The sequence below is a fragment of the Elephas maximus genome, chromosome 10, assembly GCF_024166365.1.
Source record: "Elephas maximus indicus isolate mEleMax1 chromosome 10, mEleMax1 primary haplotype, whole genome shotgun sequence".
In the NCBI taxonomy this organism is placed as follows: Eukaryota; Metazoa; Chordata; class Mammalia; order Proboscidea; family Elephantidae; genus Elephas; species Elephas maximus.
In genome coordinates, this window is record NC_064828.1 from 28,025,850 (window position 1) to 28,037,528 (window position 11,679).

Consider the following 11,679-nt stretch of genomic DNA (forward strand, 5'->3'; position numbering starts at 1 on the left):
TGGTTTTATCCTTAATCAATAAAAATTGGAAGCAGCTTAAATATCCTTCAATGAGGAGTGGATAAACAAACTGGGACACATCCATGCAATGGAATACTACTTAGCAATAAAAAGCAATTACTGATACATGCTACAAAGTGGATGTCTCTCAAGTGCATTATAATAAGTTAAAAAATGCAGACTCAAAAGGCTACCTACTGTATAGTTCCATTTTTTTACCTTCTGGGAAAGGTAAAACTACAGAGACAGAAATCAGATCAGTGGTTGCTTGGGAGGAGCAGTTAACAATAAAGTAAACAAATTTGAGGGATAATGGAACTGTTCTATATCTTGATGGTATGGCATTACACAAATGGGTGTCTGTAACTGCAGAAATGTACGCTTAAAAGGTAGAATTTAATTTTTAATTACCTTGCTGCATTGCAAAGATTTTATTGCTTTCCAAGACCCAGAGAAATCGTATGCTCCCTCATACAAAACAAACTTTCCTGTAAACCAACATTCATCCCCACATGCTACCTCTTCTAGGTCCTTCACTTATTATCTGTGTGACTTGGGAAAATCAGCCTCTTTTAACCAGTTTTTTCATATGTAAATGGGTCTATAGGTTATCTTGATTGTATGGATAGTGCCTGAAAAGTGTTTCATACCACAAAAATGACTATATTTTATGACCCAGATTGAGATGTTTATGAGCAGTAGATTCAAGTCACAGTATTGTCTGGTAGAGTGAATAAATTCATTTAAATACTTTGAGATCTAGAAATAAAAGCAGTAAATCAAAGATTGAGAGGGAGAAGGGAAAACAGATACGAAGGAGGAGAGAGGCAGAGACAGGAGAAAGAAAAGAAATGGAAATTTAACAATAGTTTTTCACATCTGATTTATTTAAAATCAAAACTTCAAACAATAATAAAAAAAAACACTCCAATGGCATATTATGCTGATATGCACATTTATCACTATAAGAAGGGTGATAGAAAGATACATTCCAAGTTTTTGATAGTTGTTACCTCCAAGAACCAGATAAGAATGGGAAAGGATGGAAGAAGTGGGTCTTCAGTATTTGCTCCAGATACATCTGATAAGTTGTTCTAATCTTATTAAATTAGACTGTGATCAGCTGGCTGTCACTTGTTCATCTACGTAACTCATCTAACTTCTGTTAGGACTAGAACTGACATCTGAGCTCAATTTCACGACATGGTAGATGCAGAACAAAAAGAAGAAAGTCTTACACTCTTAACAAACATAAAAATAGAAAAATACTTTAAACTTCCTTTTATTATATTTTAGTAATCTTTGTTAGCTGTATTTAACTTATCTAACTTTAGCTAGGAAAATGGCACATTAGTAGATGATGCTCTCAATTTGGGGAAAGTTAACCCTGAGGAGCATGATTTAAAAAGTTGTTCTAAATACTTGGCCCTACTTAAAACACAGAGGTGGAACTCTTCCCAGGCCAGAGGCTACTCTTCACAGTGTATACATGCTACAATGAGGAGAATGCACACTCACTAACCCAGGTCACAGCAAATATAAATTGGACTTCAATTCAGATTTAAGATAGAATAAGCCTTAACAGAAAACCCTGGTGGCACAGTGGTTAAGTGCTATGGCTGCTAACCAATAAGCCAGCAGTTTGAATCCGCCAGGTGCTCTTTGGAAGCTCTATGGGGCAGCTCTATTCTATCCTGTAGGGTCACTATGAGTTGGACTCAACTCAAGGGCAATGGGTTTGTTTTTTGGTTTGGAAGACTTAACAGCAATGAAGAATTTGGTTTCAGACATGATCTGTGCAGGGTAAGTATGTCCCAAACTATCTGATTTTTTAAGTTTTCATTCTTAATATCTCCCAAATTTAAGACTAAGTTGTTCTTTTTTTTTTTTTTTCTTTGCTGTATTATTTTTTATACATACCTGTTAAGCTTAGAGTACTGCACGTGCTACTTGGTTGATGTGTTTAAAGGAAAGATAAAGAATTTTCACTCCCGACTAATTGTTGGGACTTCTGGACTCCTTACACGAAGTCTCACACAACAACTAATAAAAGCACTGCCCTTCTACAATCTTAGGAGTTCCCAGACACCCAGGTTGGGGAAGAGCTGTTTTCACTGGCCCTCTGCCTTTTGCTGGTATTTTCTAATTATTTTTGGATTTTGCCTTGTTCTACCATTGGATTAAAGGGATAAATAGAAGAATATCTCAGTCATTTTGATTAATGGGATTAAGTACATTCCAATTTGAAGACAAAAACTGAGATTAATTTTTGTATACATGAAGAAATTGTTGAATTGGTATATGTTTTGCTGTATATTTTCAACAGTTAAAAAAAGAAAAATACAAAATTTGATTTTTATATAAACATAAATGTCTTATCTTTTGAGGCATGTACATTTCTTTGTGTGTGAATTATCTCTTCATAAATAAATTATTTATTTCAAAAATCTTGTTTTCTTAGTCTTTTCAAAACCAGTGTTCTTACCATAAGCTATCTCTAATAAAGAAGTTATTTTGAAGGCTTTGAAGTTAGACAAGCCTCAGTTTATACTCCAGTTATATCACAATAGGTCTGTATGACTTGGGAAATCAGGTGTTCTCATTTGTAAAATGGCAGTAAATCTTTAATGATTAAAACAGATAGTTTCTAAAGTACTTAGTACAGCACCTGGAATGTAATATGTGCTAGTCAACTTTTAATCTCTCAGGTTACATTTACTGAAAATGTAACAGGAGAAATAGGGATATAAACAGGAGCAAAGAAACGAAGGGCTGGGAGGAATGGAGGGAAGAAATGAAAAAAGAAAGAATGATTTGGCTTTCTGGCTTAGAGAAAAAATATTTTCTCATATGTGAATTAAAATAATACAGCTAAAGTGTCTAAGGACAAATGAAATGAGAATTTATATTTTATCCCAGGAAGGACAGTTAAGAATAAAATTAGTTTTCATATATCTGTCATTTATGGTAGCTTCAAAAAAAGTGCTTCTTCTTGCCAGGGATGGCCAAGGACCAGTGAATATATGTAAGAATTAGCATTTCACAGGCCAAGGTATTATAGTTTTGTGGAAATAGCGTCTCACAAGAAGATTCAAAATGCAAGACAGTATCTTATACTAGAAATGTGTATTCTTTCTCAGTGTTTGCTGTAGACATTGGTTCAATTCCATCTACCACACATTTCCATTTAGCAATTGATTTACTACTTCTAAGAAGCATGTTTTGTAACAGAACTGTAGCATTAGATTACAGCATTGGATCAATTCTAGTAAAAGAGTTTCTGAATATATTTTAGAGCTCAGAAATCAATACCGGTCCTTGTGATTCCCTGCAGGAGAGATGCATTCAAGTCACAGAGAAATTGTTTAAGGAGAACAATACTACTTATATTTTTAATCAGAGTATTTTTTTTTTGATACCCATAAAAACTGTCTTTCCAATGGATAATGTTTTTGACTTGCCCTCGTAAACTTAGTTAGCGCCCCTTCTTGGTCGCAAGACTATGACCTTTTCAAGAAATAGTTAATTCACAATTTTGAGCAAGATTTCAATTTTCTGTATGAGAAAATTTTGTCTGCCCTCTTACACCTGAACATTAAATCTTTTTTTCAATTCTAGAAGTTCTCAGTTCATCTCTGCTCATTTGATCACATCACAGCAAACTAAAGTAAATGGAAGAAGCAAATCAATCTGTGGTGTTTTTGTTTCTTTTCAGTGGACATTGTAATTCAAGGAAGCTCCAAAGCTTCCTCTTACTGCCATTTTCTATACTCCACTTAATAACTGTTGTGGGCAACATCCTTGTTGTGCTCTTGATCATCTCTGACCCTCAGCTCCATTCCCCCATGTACTTCCTCTTGACCCCAAACTAATCACAGACTTCCGAAATCATAATAAGACAACCTCCTTTAGGGGCTGCATGAGCCAGACACTCTGTGTGCATTTATTTGTAGGTGTTGAGATGGTGCTTCTTGTGACAGTGGTATATGGCTGTTAAGTAGCCATTTGCAAGCCACTCCATTATACCAGCATCGTGGACAGACAAGTGGCTCCAGCTGTTGAAATCATAGATCATTGACTTCCAGCATGCTATAAATCAAATGGCAATGATTCTGGAACTGCCATTCTGTGGACCCAGAGTAGTGGACAGCTTTTTCTGTGATATACCTTTGGTGACCAGACTAGCCTGTATGAATACACACCCCTGGAATATTGATAAATCCCGACAGTGGTGTCTTGGCAAAAACCTGCTTCATTCTCTTGCTAATGTACTGTATCTTATTAACTGTTTGCCTTTGCACTAAGGATGGGACATCAAAGGTACTCTCTATCTGTACTTCTCACATCATAGTGGTGGTGGTGTTCTTTGGACCCTGCATCTTCATCTCCCTGTGGCCATTCAGCATCACTTCATTGGTCAAGTTTCTTGCTGTGTTTTACACAGTAATAAAACCTCTCCTGAATCCAGCCATTTTACACACTGAGAAATAAGGACAATAAAAACACCATCAGATTTACAGATCTGTCATGTATCGGGAAATCTTTATTCACTCTAATTTGGCCATGATTTTACCTGCAAAATGAACTAGAAATAATAACTCAGTACAGAAGCCACTCCTAAGATTCACCCTGCAGCCAAAGATTAGGCAGGCTTATAAAACAAAACAAGACTAAATGGGCACACCAGCCCAGGGGCAAGGACGAGAAGGCAGGAGAGGACAGGAATGCTGGTAACAGAGAAGCCAGGGTCCACAAGGGGAGAATGTTGACATGTTGTGGGGTTGGCAACCAATGTCACAAAACAATGTGCATTAATTCTTTAATGATAAACTAATTTGCTCTCTAAATCTTCACCTAAAGTACAATAAAAAATAATAAATATGTAAATTATTTTCAAAAAATATGCACATGCAAAATAAAAAAAAGTAAGGGGAAATCTAAATTGAAAAAAAAAAAGCCCTAAAGAGAGTGATAAGTCCTCATATGGATTTGAGGGATAATTTTTAGATCTCTCATGTAAATAGAAAATCTTTATTCACCCTAATTTCGTCATTCTTGACCTGTAAACTGACCAAGAAATAATGCCCCATTCGTATTTGTAAACTAGGAGCATTCCCAGATGTTAGTTTGTTTTTAAAAACACTTTATTGATGCACTCTGGCCTAACTTAATTAGAGAAAATACTAAAGATATTTGAGTGATCAGCATCCACTTAGAAAAAAAAAGATAGATGACTTTAACCACAGTGCAATTGCACCTGTACTCCACAAGCATAATCCCTTTAATTCAAGCATTCAAGTCTTAGCCATTTTTCAAAGGTTGAGTTTCTCTTGAAAGACTTTCCTTAAATGCACAGCAAGAGCCGTTGAAAATCCTTTGAAATACAATTTTTTCTCTCATGTTAATAAACAAATTTTGTGCTTACATTTTTATCTCACATAAATAAATCAGAAAAGGGAGCTGTAAAGGTAGGAAAGGCTGCCTTGCTTGAATGTAAGAGAAATTTAAACTGATGAGAAGACAGTCAAGGAGAAACAAGCAATAACAACAGCATAATGAAATTGTCTGTGTTCATTCACTGCAGGGCTCAGATATTTGCTGTATGGCTCTCAGCTAGATACCTAATCAACTTTCTTTTCTCTAAGGAAGCTCTTACTGCACATTAAAAATAAATAAATAAATAAATAAATAGAACATATACATGTTTTTATACATGCACACACACACACATATATATGGAAACCCTGGTAGCATAGTGGTTAAGAGCTACAGCTGCTAACCAAAAGGTCAGCAGTTCAAATCCACCAAGCTGTCCCTGAAATCTCTATGGGGCAGTTCTACTCTGTCCTATACGGTTGCTATGAGTCGGAATCCACTCAACAGAAATGGGTTTGGTTTTGTTTACATATATATATAATGCTTGAGTATGTGCAGAGGGATAATGCATGCAGTTGGTGTTATTGTTAGTAGGGTGAGACTAGGCAAGACCAGCTACATCAGCATTGTATGGCCTTTGTAAAATAAAGTTGTCTGTGTAATATTGCATATTATATACTTTTGGATGATGTATGACAAACCTTTACAATATCTTAATTTTTATTTTAATCTCATGAACAGAGGAAAGCTGTGGTCATGATTTCTTGTGGTGTGGTCTCTATATCAAACCAAACCCATTGCCATCGAGTCAATCTGACTTATAGCAACCCTATAGGACAGAGTAGAACTGCCCCATAGAGTTTCCAAGGAGCACTTGGTGGATTTGAACTGCTAACCTTTTGGTTAGCAGCTGTAACTCTTAACCACTATGCTACCAGGGTTTCCATGATCCTTATACTAACACCTAAAAAGTAAATAATGGCAAATCAATCTTTATGGTAATAAATGAAGGGTTCACGAAGACAACATAATTAATGTAACAAAGAAGTCATTGTAGTCCTCGTTTTCAATTTCCTAAAATATAAAAACAACAAATGCAAACTATGTCAAGAAATGTTTACAGAAAGCTATGTTTCCCAAACCATGTTATCATGCAGGCATCACTCTGAAAAGTATGGGGACATATGGTAGCTCCTCAGAATATTTTCTAGATAAAATGATCTCAGCTTTGCTCATTAATATAAATCTTTAGTGACAGAAGCCGTCATTTCTTCATAAGTGATTTAAGGGTTTCCTTCCATACGTCTATGGACTAAATACAACAAAAATCCAGCATGGTTCAGTCTTGCTAGCTTACATTACTAGTTCTTATAAATAAGAAAAAAAAAGTCTTACTGTCCATCTGATTTCTAAGCATATGAACTTGATTTCACTTATTATTCATCAATACTTCTGAGTAACTCATGTTTCAGAAAGAATCACAATGGAAAATTGAAAACCTTTTAAACTGAATGCTAATAAATATATAGCATATAGACCATATGGAATTCAGCTGTAGGTACGCATGTGAGGACTTCATCATAGATCCATATACTAAAAATAGAAAAGCTACATATTAATGATCCAAGCATCTACCTCAAGAACATCAACCTAAAAAAAAGTAGAAGGAAATAAAAATTATAAGAACAAAAATTAATGAAATTAAGAATAAAAAAGAATCAACCAAAACACAATTAGTTCTTTGAAAAGACTAATAAAATTAATAGTATGTTAACAAGACTGATCAAGAAGAAAAAATGACCGATAGCAGGAATGAAAAACAGATATCTCTATAAATGCAACAGTGTTCCACAAGATGTACCGCATTATACCAACAAATTTAAATTCTACATAAATGGGAAACTTTCTATTAAGAACTAGTTATTAAAACAAGAAAATCTTAATGGCGCAATATTTATTAAAGAAATTGAATTTGCAATTAAAACATTTTCTGTCCCAATTATTATGTCTCATCTCAAACACTATTCTTTGATACTCTGCTTTCTAATGGAGCTGGAAACATAAAAATCACATTTCTGTTTTCTCACCTGTCTCCATTTTATGCTCTGACAATAGGATATGCTAGAGGAAGACTGCATGGTTGGAAAAGAGAAAGCTACTTACTCCTTCCTGTTTGTTCCTTGCGGGCGCTCTGTTGCCTTGCTATCCCTGTGAGCATCACCACAGCCACCTAGCAACAGTAGTCACTTCCTCCGGAAGCATCTGAATCCAGATTGCAGTTTTTCCAACAGTTGAACAACTAGACAATAGCACCAGGAAGCTGGCACTCTATCTTCAAAACTCTGGGTCCCAGATCTAAGGTGCTTCTCCTGTGTCCAGAGAAAGAAACAGTAAGCAAGCTTCACTCCCTCCAAAGAGATCTGAATTTCAACTCCATAGGGCCCCTCCTCTAAAAAGCTAAGTTTCAATAATTCAACTTCTTTTCTTTCTCCCCCAGTCCTTAGGGGTGGCACTGCTTCCTACAGTTGCTACCTCAATGATAATTTAGAGTTCTTTTTTTATGCTTTCAGATACCTAGTTAGCAATTTTATACTTGATGAATTTTTTATATTAAATTCTTCTGTTCGAATCACTGGTATGGTTCCTTTTTGCTGACTGAACCATAATACAACTTTGCACAACAAAAGTGCAGGTCTAAATGTCTTCACTGGTGAATTCTTTGAAACATTTAAGAAAGACAAAATCATTTTTACATAAACGCTTTAGAACAGAATAATAGGGAACATTTTTTTTTTTTTTTTTTTGGCTGAAAAACATAAGGGGACAGATTATCAGAAATATTATGCTTTATCAAAATTCATTAATAATTCAAAAGAAACAGTTGCAAAACCCAGCTGCAACACAAAGAATTCTGAGACCAACAGCAGAACTCCCCAAGTTTATTCAAATTATTTTAGTATGTTTTCTAAGCCAGATATAACAGATGAATACTCTTAACAATGCATGTATGGCATCATTTATGGAAAGCGAGATTATTTTGGTCAGGAAACTTTTTAATGTTTACTGTGATAATTACATAGCTGCTACTGATTTGTCCAGCTGGCTCTATCCAATAAATCCACTCAATTTCATGCTGATTTACTGCTAAAAGAAGTCCATAGATGAAGATTCTCCATTATATTTCTACAGGTAAATATTATCAGGAGATCCAATTAGCATTTTTACAAGGAGGTTTACCAGTTCACTTCTTTCTTTCCTTTTTCTATTTTTTTTCTCCCCAGATGTCCACGTCATAGGTAAAGAATTTGCAGATCAGCTATAAATCCTTTTTCCCAATGCACTTATGAAGTCAGCATAAATTTGACATGAAGATCAGACTAGGACATGAGAAAAAATATATAGGTTAATTGCTGTCACATGATAGATGTAAAAATCCTAAACAAAATAATAGTAAACACAATACATAAAACTATATGTAATATAGTATGAGTATGGAAATAGAGTAATATATTATGACAAATTAATATTAAACCTGAAGTATGAGGTTGATTTTACATTTGGACATCATCATTATATTAAGTAAAAGGAGAAAGTTCATACAAACATCTCAAAAGATACATAATAAAACCAAAAAAAGAGAGCAAACCCATTGCCGTCAAGTCTATTCTGACTCATAGGGACCCTACAGGACAGAGTAGAACTGCTCCATAGAGTTTCCAAAGAGCACCTGGTGGATTCGAACTGCTGACCTTTTTGGTTAGCAGCAATAGCTCTTAACCATTACACCACCAGGGTTTCCAGATACATAACAGTATTGTGTAATATCCAATACATTTTCTGATGAAACTTTTGCCAACTAGTCATAGAATGAAAATTACCCAATCTGATAAAGGATATTTAAAAAATATTTCCAGCATGAGTTATAGCTAATGATAAAATATTAGAAATTTTTCTCCTGAGAATGGGAATGAGAAAAAAAAAATGCTTTCTATCACCAATTTCTGCATTTCATTGGAAGGCCTAGCCAGTTAAACAAGGCAAAAAAAAATTTAATAAAAATATATGAAGTGGTGAAGATAGAAATTAGCTGTTACCATTTTTAGACGACTTTTTTAATGAAAAGCTATAAAACTCTTCTACGGGCTCAAATCTAGGACAGTATTTATCTACTCAGTAGCACTTAACACACTCTTTTGCCTGTTTCATTTCTGTTTTCATCAATAGATGGTAAGTTTGATGAGCGCAGACATTTTGGGAGAGTAAAGATGAATACTAAAGTAGATTAAATAATGTTTTAGAAACAAATAAGTATTAGCAAAGAAAAAATGGACTTCTGTCCAGACAAAACCAAAGTACCCAATAGTGCAGTTCTATTCTGTCACACGGGATCACTATGAGTTGGAAATTTACTCAACAGCACCTAACAACCACAGCATAGAATAGGAAGAGAATATCCAACACTTTACTTAGCCATAGGAGGGCAACACTTAAGATCTCCCTTCAAGGCTGAATTTGCTTCAAGGAGTGTAGTTAGCTGTGATGGTTAAGGTTGTGTCAACTTGGCTGGGCTGTAATTCTCAGTGGTTTGGCAGTTATGATGTAGTTTGGCAGCTATGTAACAATGCAATCTCTTCCATAATGAGATCTGTTATGAGCAGCCAATCGGCTAAAAGGGAGTTTTCTTGGGGATGTGTCCAGTATCCATTATACATGGATTTTCTGGCAAATCTTGCAGGTTCTAGCTGGCTCTGGACCCTGCAGCTGGCTTCTGTTCATCTGATCTCTGGTTCTTGGAACTTGAGCTAGTTGCTTACCTGCCATCTTGCCTGCTGATCCTGGAATTTGTCAGCCTTCATAGCCTGTGGGCAAGAGATCTGTTGCCTGACTTGCCAATCTTGTTTCTGCCAGCCTGCACAGCTACCTGAGTCAGAAGAAGCCTCCAGCCTAACCCACTGACTTGGGATATTCCAGCCTCTACAACTTCGTGAGTCATGTCCTTGATATAACTCTCTCTATATACATATTTATACACTTTATTGGTTTTGCTTCACTAGAGAACACTAGTGACTGAAGACGAGACGAATTTTGGAATAACATCAAGGACATCATACATGAAGAAAAGAAGACGTCATTAAAAACACAGGAAAGAAAGAAAAGACCAAAATGGATGTCAGAAGAGACTCTGAAACTTGCTCTTGAACATCAAGTAGTTAAAGAAAAAAGGATAAAGTAAAAGAGCTGAACAGAAGATTTCAAAGGGTGGCTCAAAAAGACAAAGTATTATGATGACATGTGCAATGTCCTGGAGATGGAAAACCAAAAGGGGAGATACACTCAGCATTTCTCAAGCTGAAATAACTGAAGAAAAAATTCTAGCCTGGATTTGTAATACTGAATGATTCCACAGGGAAAATATTAAGCAAGGCAGGAAGCATCAAAAGAAGATGGAAGAAATACACAGTCACTATACCCAAAAGAATTGGTCAACATTCAACCATTTCAGGAGGTAACATATGATCAGGAACCCATGGTACTGAAAGAAGTCCAAGCTGCACTGAAGGCATTGGCAAAAAACAAGGCTCCGAGAATTGGTGGAATACCATTTGAGATGTTTCAACAATCGGATGCAGCGCTGGAAGTTCTCACCCATCTATGTCAAGAAATTTGGGAGACAGATAACTGGCAAACCAACTGGAAGACATCCACATTTATGCCAAATCCCAAGAAAGGTGATCCAACCGAATGCAGAAATTATTGAACAATATCATTAATATCACATGCAAACAAAATTTACCCAAAGATCATTCAAAAGTGACTGCAGCAGGGAACTGCCAGAAATTCAACCTGGATTTAGAAGAGGACAGGGAACCAGGGGTATCATAGCTGATGTCAGATGGATCCTGGTTGAAAGCAGAGAATACCAGAAAGATATTTACCTGTGTTTTATTGGCTATGCTAAGGCATTTGACTGTGTGGACCATAATAAATTATGGATTACATTGAGGAGAATGGAAATTTTGGAACCCTTAATTGTGCTGATGAGAAATCTGTACATGGATAAAGAGGCAGTCATTCGAACAGGACAAGGGGATACTACATAGTTTAAAGTCAGGAAAGGTGTGTGTCAGGGTTGTATCCTTTCACCATACCTATTCAATCTGTATGCTGAGCAAATAATCCAAGAAGCTGAACTATTTGAACGAGAATGGGGCATCAAGATTGGAGGAAAATTCCTTAACAACCTGTGTTATGCTTGCTTGCTGCAAGTGAAGAGGACTTGAAGCTCTTACTGATGAAGATCAA

At 35.7% G+C, this 11,679-nt stretch overlaps 1 pseudogene; it reads left to right on the plus strand.

Moving 5' to 3' along the window:
* Positions 1 to 3,671: 3,671 nt before the first annotated feature.
* Positions 3,672 to 4,567, plus strand: LOC126084612 (olfactory receptor 4K5-like; annotated as a pseudogene).
* The last annotated feature ends 7,112 nt before the right edge of the window (positions 4,568 to 11,679 follow it).